This window comes from Pongo abelii, chromosome 2 (genome assembly GCF_028885655.2).
Source record: "Pongo abelii isolate AG06213 chromosome 2, NHGRI_mPonAbe1-v2.0_pri, whole genome shotgun sequence".
Classification (NCBI taxonomy): domain Eukaryota; kingdom Metazoa; phylum Chordata; class Mammalia; order Primates; family Hominidae; genus Pongo; species Pongo abelii.
The window spans coordinates 10296062-10314399 of NC_085928.1; the positions used below are offsets into that span (position 1 = coordinate 10296062).

Below are 18338 nucleotides of genomic sequence, written 5' to 3' on the forward strand. Positions count from 1 at the left end.
TTCATACAAGGGAATGCTATGCAACCATTAAGAAATGTTATAGAAGACTACTTAGAGGCGCAGAACGATAGTTACAATAGCATATTAAGCAGAAAAACAACAGATTATAAAACAGATGTATAGTGCTGCTCAGGGCCCTCCTACCAACACCTTCAGTCCTCAGCACCCTCTGCACCCAGGGGAGGGTGTCAAGACTCAGCAGAACACTGCCCAGGGTTCCTAGAGAGAGCGACCAGAAGTTTCTGTGCACATGAACACATGTCTGAGTGTACATCTTGGGGAGAAGCACAGTCCAGAGCTGCAGGCCTGGGAAACCCAGGTTGTCTCCTGACACCACCTAATTGTGTGACTCATGGACAGCCCTTCCTGGAGAGCTTGTCAGATTGAGGTAGTCATTGCTGCACTGGCCATCCCATCCCAGGGTATTCCCAAGCCAAATACCATCTCTTAGTTGGGTCAAGAGGATAAACCATGAAGAATCAAATAATGTTTTCTAGGCAACAGATTTGGAGCCTTGCCTGCATGAGGAAAATCAACTTCACCATAAGGCAATTTTTAAAAATTCAAAAACTTTTCAGTTGTAGTAAAATACACTCAACAAAATTTTTCATTTTGACCATTGTTAAGTGTACAACTCAGTGTGCAACCATCATCACCATCTGTCTCCAGAACTTTTTTCTCTTCCCAAACTGAAACTCTGTACCTATTAAACACTAACTCCCATTTCTCCTCCCACCAGTCCCCCTAGCAACCACCATTTTACTTTCTGAATCTGACCACTCTAAGGACCTCATATAAGTGGAATCATATACTGTTTGCCCTTCAGTGACTGGTTTATTCACTTAGCACAGTTTTCAGGGTTCATCCATGTTGTAGCATGTGTCAGAGTTTCCATCCCTTTTAAGGCTGAATATTTAACATTCTGTTGTGTTCATATACTATATTTTGTTAATCCATTCCTCTGACAATGGACACTTGGATTGCTTCCATCTTTTTGCTGTTGTGAAGATTGCTGCTGTGAACGTGGGTGTGCAATTATCTCTTTGAGACTCAATGTAAGACTTTTCTGATGAAGATCCATCCCGTGGAGTGAAGCTAGAGAGGCTGTCAGGGATGGGATTTTCTATCTCCATGTGGAGAAGTTGTTGATGTAAGGATCGGTTGGAGAAGAGCAAGGCAAACCAAGAGACACACATGAAGGAAATAGCATTCATCCGGATGGAAGCGCCAACTCACCAGAGAGCTGGGAAGACAGCGAGGTGGAGGAAAAGAGTTTTGTGCATCTTGTCTTCCTACTCACATACTCAGTGTGTTCACAGATTGGAACATAACTTAAACAGTTATCAGAAAAGTAAAGAGTGAGAAGCCATGTAGAAATAATGAGAGTGAGAAACCTCTCAGAGCATTCACTTTATTTGCATAAAAGAACTCAAATAGAAGACAAACCCTGTGGATTTTACAGACAGTGTTCAATTTGGCAGCCACAGTACACACATGCATGAGACAGTTCTTAGGGAGGGAAAATATTGCATGCAGAGTCTGTGGGCAAGTGTGGAGCTGCGGTATACCCCTCAGTGGATGCCAGAGAATTTGTGTGGAAGAAAGTCTAGGTGCATGATATGTGAAGTCTTTTGTACTACTTTTGTACTACTATCTTCATGTTTGTATGTACACACTTTTCTGGCTCCTGCTAGCTCATGGGTTATCTCCTCTATCTCTATTTGTGTTGAGCTCTTGTATCTACTTTCTACTCTTGTTTTATACTGGCAGGGACTTCATTACGCTTTAGTAATTTATAAAGTAAAATTTGGTATCTGTATTCCGCTGCTCAGGAGTGATATATTTTCTAATGAATGATACGTATCTGCCATTTGTTTTTCTGTGACATTTTTCATTTTTTAGCTATTTCAATACCTGTATTAAAATAACTAAAACATGAGATAACTTTAATACCTTATCTAGTACCCAAGTGCAGTCATGTGTCACTTAACAATGGGGATATGTTCTCAGAAATGCATCCTTAGGCAATTTCATCATTGTGCAAAGAGTGTCCTTACACAACTTAGATGGCATAGACTACTACACAGCTAGGCTATATGGGATAGCCTGTTGCTCCCAGGCTACAAACCTGTACAGCATGTGACTGTACTGAGTACTGTGGGAAATTGTAACATAGCAGCTTTTGTTTACCTAAACATGGCTAAACATACAAAACAGAGAGTAGGCTGGGCCTGGTGGCTCACGCCTGTAATCCCAGCACTTTAGGAAGCCAAGATGGGTGGATCACCTGAGATCAGGAGTTTGAGACCAGCCTGACCAATATGGTGAAACTCCATTTCTACTAAAACTACGAAAATTAACCTGGTGTGGTGGCAGGCGGCTACAGTCCCATAGTCCCAGCTACTCGGGAGGCTGAGACAAAATAATTGCTTGAACCTGGGAGGCAGAGGTTGCAGTGAGCTGAGATGGGCAACAGTATGAGACCCTGTCTATTAAAAAAAAAAAGAAAAAAGAAAACAGTAAAAATAAATATAGTATAAAAGATAAAAATGCGAATACCTGTATAGGGCAGTTACCATGAATGGATCTTGCAGGACTGGAAGTTGCTCTGGGTGCGTCAGTGAGTGAGTGGTGAGTAAACATGAAGGCCTGGGGAATTACTGTGCACTACTGTAGACTTTGTAAACACTGGACACTTAGGCTACACTAAATTTATAACAAATATTTTCTTTCTTCAGTAATAAATTAACTTTAGCTCACTATAACCCTTTTACTTTATAAACTTTTAAATTTAACTTTTTGACTTTTTTGTGATAACACAGCTTAAAACAAACACATTGTACAGCTGTACAAAAATATTTTATTTCTTAATTTTTATTTTCTTTTTAGAGAGAAGGTCTTGCTCTTCTCTCCAGACTGGAGTGCAGTGATGCAATCATGGCTCACTGCAGCCTCGATCTCCTGGGCTCAGCCTCCTGAGCAGCTGGAATTATGTGGCACCTGACTGTATTTTTGATTACTTATCTCTGCGTAAGGCCATTTTCCATGGAGTAGTGGTTGTTGGAGGTTCGATGGTGGAGAGCCAGTGTTGCACCCAGGACTGCTGTCGTCAATGTGTGTGCAGTCCTCAGAGCCGACTCCTTCCATCTAGCAGAGCAGCCACCTGAGGTTCTGGTCTTTCCCACCCAGCCATATGGCCTGGGGTGCTTGTTGCAAATGTGTTTTCCCTTCCTTTGAGGTTGGCCAACCCACTGTTTCTCAGACACAAACTAAGTACAAGGAAGATAATGCATTTCTTTCTACATTCAAAAGGGATTTGGTCTTACGGTTAAGGCTTTTGGTTCTGTCTTGGATACACGTACCTTGTCAACTCTTTCTGGTCCCCATAGCCATGGGCACTTTATGTTTTCGCCTACGCTCCTGCTAAATTTTTCTGCTTTTTATACTTCACCTATTTTTTGGTTTGGCGTTTCAGCTAAATCATAGCTCTGAGCAAGGAGAAGTTTGATTTTCTTGCTATTTCTGAGAGATTTCGGTGAGAAGGGAAGAACATCAGCTTAATGGGGCTGTTTTCAAAAGTCTTGTTAGCATTTTAAAATTTGATAACAATTTTGCTTCAAATCATTGTCATCCAGTCCATATATCTTATTTGGCATAGGTGACACATTCATACCTACATCTTTAGAAAATATTAATTTCAGCCAGGTGTGGTGGCCCATGCCTGTAATCCCAGCACTTTGGGAGTCAGAGGCAGGCAGATCACCTGAGGTCAGGAGAGTTTGAGACCAGCCTGGCCAACATGGCGAAACCCCATCTTTACTTAAAATATAAAAAATTTAGCTGGGCATGGTGGTGCATGTCTGTAATCCCAGCTACTCAGGAGGCTGAGGCAGGAGAATCACTTGAACCCAGGAGGTGGAGGTTGCAGTGAGCTGAGATCACGCCATTGCACTCCAGCCTGGGCAACAAGAGTGAAATTCTGTCCCCGCCACCTGCCCCCCACCAAAAACAAGAAAATATAAATTCCAAGAAAAAAATTCCAGGTTGTTCATTGAGGTTAAATGTAAATGGTACTGTTTCACCTTAGAAGACTGGGTGATTTCATCACTGCATAGCATGTTACTATTTTCATACTCCAGCAATCTGGCTTCTTAGTTCGAAAGCTCAGGAACCAACTTCAGCAGATATGCTCAGAAATAGAACTTGTTAAAAGGATACTGGGTACCTCAGAGATTTACAAAAAAATCCACATAATCATTTTCATTTTCAGGGCCAAACCTTTGGACATCACTCCCAGAATCCTGCTGTGGAACCTGGGACTGTGCCTTGGCCCCCAATCTGTGCATGTGGGTCTGGCAGAGCCTGGATCATGTGCCCTTGCTGGAAGGAGGTCACCAAGTGAGATCCCAGGGTTCTCAGCTGCTTCCAAAGCAGTGAGCCGGCTCTGCCTCCCAACCAAAACCCATGGGGTGGTGACTTGCCACTCATAGGAGGGTGATTTATTTGCTAAGCAGCAAAACAAACGAACAAATAGACAGCATGCACGTTCTTTTCAAACTTTCACACATTTAAATATACATGTGGGTGCGCTGCTAATGCAGTACAACTTCCTTATTACTGAACTGACTGTCCCTTTAAAAAGAAGGTCTCCCAAAGTTTCAAAAGGTGAGAGTCTGTGTCCAAGGTCTGCATCTCAAAAACATGCCAATCCGTTCTACGGTGAAATTTCTTCAAACACAGAAAAAAGATTCAGATGCTGAGTATCCAAAAAGAATGGAAGAGTCATAAAACCAGGTCTCATTACCAGTCTGAAGGCAAGGCTTTGGGTGGGCCTTTCTAGCATGTTTTTTTGGATACTTTCTTTAAAAGAGTTGTTATAAACTGTAAGCAAGTTGGTGAAGGAGTAAATTGTTCACTGGCTTAGATGATTTTCATCCTTGCTTGTATTTTGTTTTGCATCTGACATAATCGGCAACTTTGTCTTTGCTATAATAATTATTTTGTTCCATAAAAACCATCATTTGACTTTTCCTAGAAGTTTTTGGTGCTGTAAGAATAAGATGGAATAGCTCATGTTATGGCAAAAAGACAGATGAACCTGTAACCCACTGGGGGTGTGACTACAGTCATGACGGTGTTTAAGGTAGCTGAGTCACCTGTTCTTTCGTCTTAACATGTGCTTTGTTTTCCTGAATATTCACTCTAGGCATGAAGTTCTCTGTGATGGCTGCTTCCCTCCCCCAGTGATAATTCCTGGGACCCAGATGTTAGGTCAAGTTCTTGAAACTTGGCCATCCCCTTGGCTTCTCCTTCTTTTCCCAGGTGGTATAAGTTCACGCTCTGATGGTGTTGACTTAGTCTCAGTCTGTTGATATCTGGGAGGCCAAGTGCCCGGAGGTCCCAGTGGTCATGGTAGATATGGCTGGCATCTGACCATCAGCCATCTTCTCTCTCCCTCATGCACTGCGCTTGGGCTGTACCCACTTGCCCGCCACCACCTCATGCCATTCCTTCTGAGAGGACAAGGACAGCACTACTCCTGATAGTCACTTTCTGAACATATGCTACTTTTGATAGGGGTAACTTACTGACTCTACTGCTCTGGGAAAATGTTGAGGTCTTGCCAACAACCTGGGTTGGTAGTGTACTCTTTTATAAAATATGATATGGGTTATATTATAGGCTTGTAAGTGGGATGTGCTGAAATTCTAGTAGTGAGACTTGAGTCAACAACAAGGAACTAAACTTACCTAGAGGCTGGAGGGAAATTTTGGTGAACTCTCAAAGGTGATTTGGAGAAAGCTGCTGTGTTCTCTTACATGGCAGTCTTCTCGTGTATTTCCTTGTGCAGACCTGGGGCTGTGCTCAGGTAATGGCGACAGTGGAGATCACCTGGGCCTGTGAGCAATGCAGCCACCTCCAAGGCACGTCCCTGAGAAAAGCGACGCTCAGTCCCTGTAGCATCCCATGCAGTGCGTTCTCCATCAGCATCTGACATCTACTTGGGGTTCTACCACCCAGGTGGGAAGCTGGGGTGACTTGTATTTGGAATACTTCTCTTTGTTTTGCTGGGTAGAATCCAACTGTGTGTTTTTTTTTTCCAATTCTTTTTTTTTTTATACTTTAAGTTCTAGGGTACATGTGCACAACATGCAGGTTTGTTACATATGTATACATGTGCCATGTTGGTGTGCTGCACCTGTTAACTCATCATTTACATTAGGTATATCTCCTAATGCTATCCCTCTCCCTTCCCCTCACCCCATGACAGGCTCCGGTGTGTGATATTCCCCACCCTGTGTCCAAGTGTTCTCATTGTTCATTTCCCACCTATGAGTGAGAATATGCAGTGTTTGGTTTTCTGTCGTTGGAATAATTTGCTCAGAATGATGGTTTCTAGCTTCACCCATGTCCCTACAAAGGACGTGAACTCATCCTTTTTTATGTCTGCATAGTATTCCATGGTGTATATGTGCCACATTTTCTTAATCCAGCCTATCGTTGATGGGCATTTGGGTTGGTTCCAAGTCTTTGCTATTGTGAACAGTGCCGCAATAAACATACGTGTGCATGTGTCTTTATAGCAGCATGATTTATAATCCTTTGGGTATATGCCCAGTAATGGGATGGCTGGGTCAAATGTTATTTCTAGTTGTAGATCCTTAAGGAATCACCACACTGTCTTCTACAATGGTTGAACTAGTTTACAGTCCCACCAACAGTGTAAAAGTGTTCCTATTTCTCCACATCTTCTCCAGCACCTGTTGTTTCCTGACTTTTTAATGATTGCCATTCTAACTGGTGTGAGATGGTATCTCATTGTGGTTTTGATTTGCATTTCTCTGATGGCCCGTGATGATGAGCATTTTTTCATGTGTCTGTTGACTGCATAAATGTCTTCTTTTGAGAAGTGTCTGTTCATATCCTTCACCCACTTTTTGATGGGGTTGTTTGTTTTTTTCTTGTAAATTTGTTGGAGTTCTTTGTAGATTCCGGATATTAGCCCTTTGTCAGATGGGTAGATTGTAAAAATTTTCTCCCATTCTGTAGGTTGCCTGTTCACTCTGATGGTAGTTTATTTTGCTGTGCAGAAGCTCTTTAGTTTAATTAGATCCCATTTGTCAATTTTGGCTTTTGTTGCCATTGTTTTTTGTGTTTTAGTCATGAAGTCCTTGCCCATGCCTATGGCCTGAATGGTATTGCCAAGTTTTCTTCTAGGGTTTTTATGGTTTTAGGTCTAACATTTTAGTCTTTAATCCATCTTGAATTAATTTTTGTATAAGGTGTAAGGAAGGGATCCAGTTTCAGCTTTCTACATATGGCTAGCCAGTTTTTCCAGCACCATTTATTAAATAGGGAATCCTTTCCCCATTTCTTGTTTTGGTCAGGTTTGTCAAAGATCAGATGGTTGTAGATGTGTGGTATTATTTCCGAGGGCTCTATTCTGTTCCATTGGTCTATATCTCTGTTTTGGTACCAGTACCATGCTGTTTTGGTTACTGTAGCCTTGTAGTATAGTTTGAAGTCAGGTAGCATGATGACTCCAGCTTTGTTCTTTTGGCTTAGGATTGTCTTGGCAATGCGGGTTCTTTTTTGGTTCCATATGAACTTTAAAGTAGTTTTTCCAATTCTGTGAAGAAAGTCATTGGTAGCTTGATGGGGATGGCATTGAATCTATAAATTACCTTGAGCAGTATGGCAATTTTCAGAATATTGATTCTTCCTATCCATGAGCACGGAATATTCTTCCATTTGTTTGTGTCCTCTTTTATTTCATTGAGCAGTGGTTTGTAGTTCTCCTTGAAGAGAACTACACATCCCTTGTAAGTTGGATTCCTAGGTATTTTATTCTCTTTGAAGCTATTGTGAATGGGAGTTCACTCATGATTTGGCTCTCTGTTTGTCTGTTATTGATGTATAGGAATGCTTGTGATTTTTGCACATTGATTTTGTACCCTGAGACTTTGCTGAAGTTGCTTTTCAGCTTAAGGAGATTTTGGGCTGAGACGATGGGGTTTTGTAAATATACCATCATGTCATCTGCAAACAGGGACAATTTGACTTCCTCTTTTCCTAATTGAATACCCTTTATTTCTTTCTCTTGCCTGATTGCCCTGGCCAGAACTTCCAACACTATGTTGAATAGGAGTGGTGAGAGAGGGCATCCTTGTCTTGTGCCAGTTTTCAAAGGGAATGCTTCCAGTTTTTTCCCATTCAGTATGATATTGGCTGTGGGTTTGTCATAAATAGCTCTTATTATTTTGAGATACGTCCCATCAATACCTAGTTTATTGAGAGTTTTTAGCATGAAGGGCTGTTGAATTTTATCAAAGGTCTTTTCTGCATCTATTGAGATAATCATGTGGTTTTTGTCTTTGGTTCTGTTTATATGATGGATTACATTTATTGATTTGCATATGTTGAGCCAGCCTTGCATCCCACGGATGAAGCCAACTTGATTGTGGTGGATAAGCTTTTTGATGTGCTGCTAGATCTGGTTTGCCAGTATTTTATTGAGGATTTTTGCATTGATGTTCATCAGGGATATTGGTCTAAAATTCTCTTTTTTTGTTGTGTCTCTGCCAGGCTTTGGTATCAGGATGATGCTGGCCTCATAAAATGAGTTAGGGAGGATTCCCGCTTTTTCTATTGATTGGAATAGTTTCAGAAGGAATGGTACCAGCTCCTCTTTGTGCCTCTGGTAGAATTCGGCTGTGAATCCGTCTGGTCCTGGAATTTTTTTGGTTGGTAGGCTATTAAGTATTGCCTTAATTTCAGAACCTGTTATTGGTCTATTCAGGGATTCAACTTCTTCCTGGTTTAGTCTTGGGAGGGTGTATGTGTCCAGGAATTTATCCATTTCTTCTAGATTTTCTAGTTTATTTGCTTAGAGGTGTTTATAGTAGTCTCTGATAGTAGTTTGTATTTCTGTGGGATTGGTGGTGATATCCCCTTTATCATTTTTTATTCCATCTATTTGATTCTTCTCTCTTTTCTTCTTTATTAGTCTTGCTAGCGGTCTATCAATTTTGTTGATCTTTTCAAAAAAGCAGCTCCTGGATTCACTGATTTTTTTGAAGGGTTTTTTGTGTCTCTATCTCCTTCAGTTCTGCTCCGATCTTAGTTATTTCTTGCCTTCTGCTAGCTTTTGAATGTGTTTGCTGTTGCTTCTCTAGTTATTTTAATTGTGATGTTAGGGTGTCAATTTTAGATCTTTCCTGCTTTCTCTTGTGGGCCTTTAGTGCTATAAATCCAACTGTGTTTTTTAAATATAAAATTTGGGCTTGGCGTGGTGGCTTATGCCTGTAATCCAAGCACTTTGGGAGGTAAAGGTGGGAGGATTGCTTGAGCCCAGGAGTTTGAGGCCAGCCTGGGCAACATAGTGAGACCCTGTTTTTACAAAAATAAAAAATTTAGCAGGGTGTGGTGGCACATACCTGTGGTCCTAGCTACTTGGGAGGTTGAGTTGGGAGGATCACTTGAGTCCAGGAGGTTGAGGCTTCAGGAACTATGATGGCACCACTGCACTCCAGCCTGGGTGACAGAGTGAGACTTTGTCTCAAAAAAAAAAAAAAAATATATATATATATATATAGTAAAAAAAACCCCAAAACACCCAAGATGTACAGTGTGATTTTATTTTGGTTAAAAAAAGTGAACACATGCATAGAAAAAAACTATTAGAAGGATATATACCAAAATGTTAACAATGGTTATCTCTGGGTGGCAGAATACCCATGATTTTATTTTGTTTCTCTCCTGTTTTCTAAATGCTTACAGTGAACTTGTACTGCTTTTGCAATAAGAAAAAAAAATAAAAACCATTTAGGAATTATCAATATCTGAAAATGTAGACCTGTACACCAATAAATTAAGGAAGGATTTATTCACTTTATGAGAGAGAATTTTAGATTTCAGGGGGTTCTCAGTTCTGTGAATAAAATAGGAACTTGATAAATATTTGCTGAATCAATTAATAAATGAATTTGCTCTGGGGTTTTCTTTACGTGGCAGGCTCCCCAGGGTATTTCAGGTGAAATCAATTTACAAAAACATGATTTGCACATTTCCCCGGAACACTATACACTATCCATTGTGTAAAGGAGATGATCAGATGAAAGGAAGGGTTCTGGTTTCTGTTCTGCCCCTGGTTATAGTCCTGGCCCTTTCCCCTGTGCCTGGCCTTCATGATCAGTTTCTTTTTTTTTTTTTTTGAAATGAAGTCTTGCTCTTGTCCCCCAGGCTGGAGTGCAATGGTGCAGTCTCGGCTCACTGCAACCTTCGCCTCCCAGGTTCAAGTGATTGTCCTGCATCAGCCTCCCAAGTAGCTGGGATTACAGGCACCTGCCACCACATCTGGCTAATTTTTGTATTTTTAGTAGAGACAGGGTTTCATCATGTTGGCCAGGCTGGTCTCGAACTCCTGACCTCAGGTGATCCACCCGCCTCGGCCTACCAAAGTGCTGGGATTACAGGCATGAGCCATTGCGCCTGGCCATGATGAGTTTCTTTAACTAAAAAGGGGAATAATAGTCACCTGCTCTCAGGGTACTTTAATGTTTGTGAAAAACTTTTAGCAAGTGTAGGCTTGATGTAAGGCAGGCAAGCCCTAGAATTGGGGCTTAGCCTGAGAAGGTTCCTGGCTTTGCTTGGAGAGAATTCAAGAGTGAGCCAGTGGGAGAAGAAAACAGCTTTATTGAGGTGGCAGTATTAGAGCTCTGTGACTGCTCCTGAAGAGCAGGGCTGCCCCTAGGCAGTGTATGGAGAGCAGCAGCTCAGGGGCAATTCTGCAGTCATATTTATACCTATGTTTAATTACATGCAAATTAAGGGGTGGGTTATTCAGAATTTTCTAGAAAAAGGGTGGTAACTTCTGGGTCATTGCCATGGAAAGGGGTGGCAACTTCTGGGTACTGCCATGCAATTGTAGACTAATATGGCACTGGTAGGCATGTCTTATGGAAAGGTGCTTTTGCCTCTCTCCTGTTTCAGCTAGTCCTCAATCTGGTCTGGAGTCTGAACCCCACCTCTGGAGTTGAGCCTCGCCTCCTACCTCAGGTTGTGCTGCCAAAGAGTAAGAGTGTAAGGGTTAGAATCTATGTGACTATGAATATATTGAAGCCAAAGAAACAGGGTGGTTAAAATGATGTTTCCATTGTAAATTATGAGCTCACAAATTCCACCAAACAGAAATGTGCAGCTTAGTAAATTACTGCCAAGCAAATTCCCACGAAGCCACCAACCAGGTCACAAAATTGAACACTGCAGGAAGTTCATATTGTGTTCCTCCTAATCCTTCCCACCTCCCTCCTCCCGCAACATGACCACTCTCCTGACTTGTATGGTAATCAGTTCCTCTCTTCTTTATTGTTTTATCACTATACCAAGCATGCATTCCTAAAACATATTGTTTAGTTTTGCCTATTTAAAAAATACAGGTTGGAATTGTATAGTTTGTCTTTTTTTTTGCTTGCATCTTTTAATATTTTGTTCATGAGATTCATCCATATTGTTGTGTGTAGTTGCAATTTGCTTGTTTTCATTGATGTTTGGTATTTCACTGGGTAAATATAACACAATTTATATTTCGATTTTTCTGTTTGTGGATGTGTGGTTCGTTTCAAGTTTGGGGCTATTATAAACAATGTGGCTATGACCATTTTTCACTTGTCTCAAATGAGGTGTGCATGCTACCTGGGACTATTTTGTACCTGTGCACACATTTCTCTTGGGAAAAAATCTAGGAGTGGAATTGCTGAGTTATGAGGCATGCATATCTTAACTTTAGAACATAATGCAAAACCGATTTCCAAAATAGTTGTGCCAGTTTACATGTTTATCAGTAGTATGTGAGAACTCCTCTTCCTCTACATTGTTACCAACACCTTGTATTGTCAGACATTTTAATTTTAGCCCATTCTCATGAGTGTGTAAAGATATCTCATTGTGGCTTGAATTTGCATTCCCATAATTACTAATGAGACTGAGCACCTTTTCATGTGTTCAATGACCATTTGTATATCCTCTTTTGTGAAGTGCTTGTCGAAGTCTCCTGCTTAGTTTTCTGTTTTCTTTTTCTAATTGATATGTAGGAGTTTTAAAAATAGACTGTATATAAACATTTTGTCTGTTATATATGGTACTAATATTTTCTTCCATTCTGTGGCTTACCTTTTAACTTTCTTAATGGGGTCTTTTGATATATAGACTTTCCTAATTTTAACTTTTCTTAAATGTAATTTACTTTTAAAGTCCAATATTATCTCATATTGCATTACTCCATTTTCTGTTGCTCATAACAGAGCACCTGAAACTGGGTAATTTATAAAGTGTAGAAAATTATTTCTCACAGTTATGGAAGCTGAGAAGTCCAAGGTCCAGGGGCCACATCTGGTGAGGGTTTTCTTGCTGGAGGGGACTCTGCAGAGTCCTGAGGTAGCACAGGGCATCACATGGCAAGGGAGCTGAGCATGCCAGTTCAGGTCTCTCTTCCTCTTCTTATTTAGGTAAGTGCAAAAGTAGTTGCAGTTCAGTGGCAAAAACCGCAATTACTTTTGCATCGACCTAATAGAAAGCCACCAGTCCCACTCCAATGATAACTCATTAACCCCTTAGCCCATTAATCTATTCATCCATTAGTCCATGAATAAATTAATCCATTCATGAGGGCACTGCTCTCATGAACCAATCACTTCTTGAAGGCCTCATCTCTCAACTGTGAAGGAAACCAAAATGGTTTACCCTAAAATATACTTCTTTGACATATTTTGAGATGCCTGTTCAGTTCAGAGGGCCTGCAGACAGAAGTAGCCCTACAAAGCTGTCTTTTGTGGGGAGATTTGCATCTACAGAGGAAATAAAGTGAATTAAACAATACATACGTAAGTGCTATCACTTGAATATTTGTCCCCTTGTCTGGATTTGCCACTCATTTGTTCTTTCTGAGGGCTGCTACCTGTGAGGTTTCTCCTGCATAACAAGACTGCCTTTTCCCCAGGTCTTTCCTCTTCTCTCTCCCACAACCTGTCTTTGCCACCATCCAAGCCCCTATTCTTTCTGTAACCCCAAGACAGCACAAAAACAACCATCTTGCCTTTCTTTGAGTGTTTATATTTTTTATGACTCCTGTGCACACATGTGCACATAATAAAATTTGTATGCCATTTTTTCTGTTACTCTTTCTATTGTAAGTTCTATAGACTCAAATTATCGAATCTTCGGGGAAAACTTAAACTTCCCTACAACTGCCACATTGGGGATTAAATTTCAACATGAGTTTTGGAGGGGACAAATATTCAAGTGATAGCACTTACATATGTGTTTTCTACATACATAAAATGCATTCCATATATATTTTCATGCATTCAAATATGTCAGTGCTTTCCTTTATGGTTAGGTTTTTTGGTATCTTAGTTAAAAGTTGTTTCTTACCCTGAGATTATATATTCTCCTATGTTATCTTGCAGAAGTTTTGTTGTTTTACCTTTCACTTTTAGATGTACAATTCCACCTGCAACTGACTTTTTAATGTGGTGTGAGGCAGGTATCAAGTTTACTCTTTTCCTCATATGAATAACCAATAGTTTTAGCAATATTTGTTAAAAATAATTTCCTACACTCTGTTCTGAAGTGTAATCTTTTTTTTAAAAAATAAATCAAGTATCTGAATATATGTGGGTGTGTTTCTGGGCTCCCCTTTCTGCTCCATTGATCTATTTGATTATTCTTGCCTCAACATTATGTTTTCTTAAGTATTGTAGTTTTATAATGGGTTTTGATGTCTGGTAGAGCAAATTCTCCTACTTTGTTCTTCTTTTTCAAGATTGACTTGGCTATATCTGGTTGTTTATTCTTTCATATAATATTTGGATCAGCTTGTTAATTTCTAAAAAAAATCCTGCTAGAATTTTTGATTAGGATTGCCTTGAAACTATACATTAATTAGAAATAATTTACATCTTTATAATATTGAGTCCTATAAGTCATGAACATTAATTTACTTAGATTTTCTTTAGTTTTATTCCTAAGTACTTAATATATATTGATACAAGCACAAGTGGCATCTTTTAAAACAATTTATTTTTGGTTTCTTACTGATATATAGAAGTTCCGTTGATTTTTGTATATTGACCTTATATTAATTCTAAGAATATGACATAAATTATGTTAAGAATCTTTTGAATTTTAGCTGTACATTATCATATAACCTACAAATAATTCCAGTTTTAGGAGTAGTTTTCTACTCTTCATATCTTTTATTTCTTTTTCTTGCCTTGCCTGACTAGCAACTCTCATAAAATGGCAAATAAGTGGGGATGGCGAGCACCCTTGACTGATTCCTGATCTCAAAGGGGAAAAAGTTTAACATTTCATCACTAAGTATGCCACTTGTTGTGTATTTCTCATATATATCCTTTTTCAGATCAAGAAAGTTTGCTTCTATTCCTACTTCCTGAGGATATAAAAATATTGTGAATGTATATTAAATTTTATCAATTTTTTCCCTTCATCTTTTAAGACATTTATATGCTTTTTAAAGAACTTAATTCTACTAATATGATGATTTCCAGATATTAAACCAACTTATACTTAACTTATACTTTTTGAAATAAATTTTATTTGGTGTGATATATCTCTGGATTTAATTGGCTAATATTTCACTCAGAATTTTTCCATTTATTTTCTTGAGTGATATTTCCTTTCTCATACTGCCTTTATTGGGTTTTGGTATCAAGTGTACTCTTGCCTCACAAAGCAATTTGTAAAATGTTTCCCCTTTTTCTCTTCTCTGGGTTGAAATTTCTAGTAGAATTTGCTGGTGAAGACATTTGGATCTAGATTTTCCTTTGTGAAAATATTTTTAATAGTATTTTTAGTTTTTCTAGTAGTTTAATAGTTCTAATAGCTTTAATATTTTATATTCTTGTTTCAGATATGGTAAGCTGTATTTTCATAATTTTTTATTTCATAGAAATTTTCAGATATATTGGCATAAAAATGTATTCACAAAGCCTCATCATTTTATTATCTTCAGGATTTGTAACAATGTTCTTTTCTTTATTCTTGGCATTTGGTTATTTGTACCTTTTTTCATTTTACTTTACCAAACTCGTCAAGGATTTATTAATTTTGATTTCTTTTTTTGTTACCCAGGCTGGAGTGCAATGGCGCGATCTCGGCTTACTGCAGCCTCTGCCTCCCAGGTTCAAGCGATTCTCCTGCCTCAGCCTCCTGAGTAGCTGGGATTACAGACGCCTGCCACCATGCTTGGCTGATTTTTGTATTTTTAGTAGAGACGGGGTTTCACCATGTTGGCCATGCTGGTCTCAAACTCCTGACCTTGTGATCCACCTCCCTTGGCCTCCCAAAGTGTTGAGATTACAGGTGTGAGCCACTGTGCCTGGCTAAGGGTTTATTAAAAAAGCTTTTGGTTATGTTGCTTCTTTCTATTGTATGCTTGTTTTCTACTTTGTTTTTATTTCTGCTCCTATTTATTTTTCTATTTTCTTGTTTTGTAGTAAGTTTTGAAATCAAGAACCTTGACTCTTCCTACTTTGTTCTTTTTTTCAAGATCTTTTTGGCCATTCTGAGTCTCTTGCTATTCCATATGAATTTTAGAATCAGGTTGTCCATTCCTACAAAAAAGTCAGCTGGGATGCTGATAGGAATTGCACTGACTCTGTACATCAGATTGGTGAATAGTGCTATTTTAGCAATGTTTAGTCTTTCAGTCCACAAACATGGGATTTTTCCCATTTATTTAGATATTTAAAATTTCTTTGAGCAATATTTTACAGTTTTTAGAGTATAAGTTTTGCTCTTCTTTTGTTAAATTTATTCCTAAGCATTTTATTCTTTTTGAATTGTAAATGAAATTGTTTTCAATGTAAATGAAATTGTTTTCTTAATTTTATTTTGGATTGTTCATTGAAATTGTGTAAACATATAATTGATATAGTGCAAAGGAAAAAATAAGAGAGGAAGGTAATCTTGATGACAATGTTTGAGGCCTGGTTTCAACTAAAGTGTATATTATTCCTCGACCAGTTATCACTACTACCACTATTGAAATTACTACTATTACTATTTTGATTTAGTCTTCTCTTACTTGCAATCAAATGTTTATTGATTTGTTACTCGTATATTTTGGTTCAGTAATTAAAATAAATGTACTATAGTAATAGAAGATGTTAATATTAGAGGTTAGAGGGTACTGGGTGTAGGATATAAAGAACTCTTTGTACTATCTTTGCAACTCTTTTTAAAATTTAAAACTATTCTAAAATTAAAGGTTTATTTAAAAATACAATTGATTATTTTTTGACAGAGCCTCACTCTGTCACCCAAGTTGGAGTGCAGTGGGGCAATCTTGGCTTACTGCAACCTGTGCCTCTCAGGTTCAAGCAATTCTCCTGCTTCAGCCTCCCAAGTAGCTGGGACTACAGGCCTGTACCACCACACCTGGCTAATTTGTGTATTTTTAGTAGAGACTGGGTTTCACCATGTTGGCTAGACAGGTCTTGAACTCCTGACCTCAAGTGATCTGCCTGTCTCCACCTCCCGAAGTGCTGGGATTACAGACATAAGCCACTGCACCCAGCAAAAATACAATTGATTTTTGTGTATTAATTTTGTGTTCTGCAACCTCGCTCATCTCATTTATTAGTTCTAATAGTTTTTTAATGGATTCCTTAGAATTTTCTTTTTTCTTTTTTCTTTTTTTTTTTTGAGACAGCGTCTCACTCTGTCACACAGGCTGGAGTGCAGTGGCACAGTCTTGACTCACTGCAACCTCTGCCTCCCAGGTTCAAGCGATTCTTGTGCCTCAGCCTCCCCAGTAGCTAGGAGTACAGGTGTGTGCCACCACGCTGGCTAATTTTGGTATTTTTAGTGGAGACATGGTTTTGTCATGTTGGCCACGATGGTCTCAAAATCCTGACCTCAAGTGATCCGCCTGCCTCGGCCTCCCAAAGTCCTGGGATTACAGGTGTGAGCCACCATGCCTGGCCCCTTAGGGTTTTCTATGTACGAGATCATGTCATCTTCAATAGATAGAGTTTTACTTCTTTCTTTGTGATCTGAATGCTGCCTGTTCTTTTTTCTTGCCTAATTACCCCAACCGGAACCTCCAGTACAATGTTGAATAGAAATGGTGAGAGCATACATCCTTGTTTTTTTCTGGTCTTAGGAGGAAAGTATCCAGTTTTTTACCATCGAGTATAATTTTAGCTCATTTAGCTGCTATTCTATTGGTATGGTGATTTAATTGATTTTTAGATGTTGAAACCAAGCTTGCAGTCTTAGGATAAATTGAACTTGGTCATGGAGTTTGATTTATTTTATACGTTATTGAATTTGATTTGCTAGTATTTTGTTGAGGATTTTTGCATAAGAGGTATTGGTCTGTAATTTTCATTTCTTGTGCTATCTTCACCTGGTTTGGATAGTAAGATAATATTGGCCTCATAAAATGAATTGGAAAGTGTTTCCTCCTCTTTTACTATTTGGAAGAGTTTGTGAAGAATTTGTATTAATTCTTCTTTAAGTATTTGATAAAATTCAGTGATTAAGCCATTTGGACCTAAGCTTTTCTTTATGGGTAGTTTTTGATTACTAATTCGATCTCTTTACTTGTTATAAGTCTTTTCAGATTGTCTATTTACTTTTGAGTCAGTTCCTGTAGTTTTGTTTTTGTCCTTCTATGGAAGGACATTTCTTCTAATTTATTGAGTTTTTTGGATACAATTGTTCATAATATTTCCTTATAATCTTTTTATTTCTGTAAGGGTAGTAGTAATGTCTTCTCTTTAATTTCTGATTCTAGTAATTTGACTCTTCTTTCTTTTCTTATTGAACAATCTAGCTAAAGGTTTGTTAATTTTGTTGATCTTTACAACAAACTGGCCTTGAATTAACTTCTTTTCTTTATTGTTTTTCTATTCTTTGTTTCATTAATTTCTGCTCTAGCCTTTATTATTCCCTTTCTTTGATTGCTTTAGGTTTAGTTTGCTCTTCTTTCTCCAGTGTCTTAAGGTGGAAGATTAGGTTATTGATTTGAGATCATTCCTTCTTAATATAGGCACTGCAGCTATAAATTTCTGTCTAAGCACTGCTTTAGCTTTATCCTATAAGTTTTGGTATGGTGTGTTTTCATTTTCATTCTTGTCAATGTATTTTTAAATTTGTCCTTTTATTTCTTTTTGACCTATTGGTTATATAAGGGTGTGTTTAATTTCCACATATTTCTGAGTTTCCCCAAATTTTCCATTGTTGATTTCAAATTTTATCCCAATTGTGGTCAGAGAACATACTTTGTGCTAGTTCTATTCTTTTAAATT

At 38.6% G+C, this 18338-nt stretch overlaps 1 protein-coding gene across 6 annotated transcripts in view; it reads left to right on the plus strand.

Moving 5' to 3' along the window:
* The window catches only part of LOC129058437 (uncharacterized), a 29561-nt gene extending 13987 nt beyond the window's left edge, over window positions 1–15574 (plus strand). For 4 of the 6 annotated variants that reach the window (XR_008523527.2, XR_008523515.2, XR_008523516.2 and 1 more), the window contains one exon: window positions 15154–15574. The gene's annotated coding sequence lies outside the window, so the exon portion shown is untranslated. The remainder of the gene's footprint in view (window positions 1–15153) is intronic. The other 2 variants (XR_008523526.2, XR_008523525.2) reach the window with 2 other exon arrangements.
* Window positions 15575–18338: the final 2764 nt, after the last annotated feature.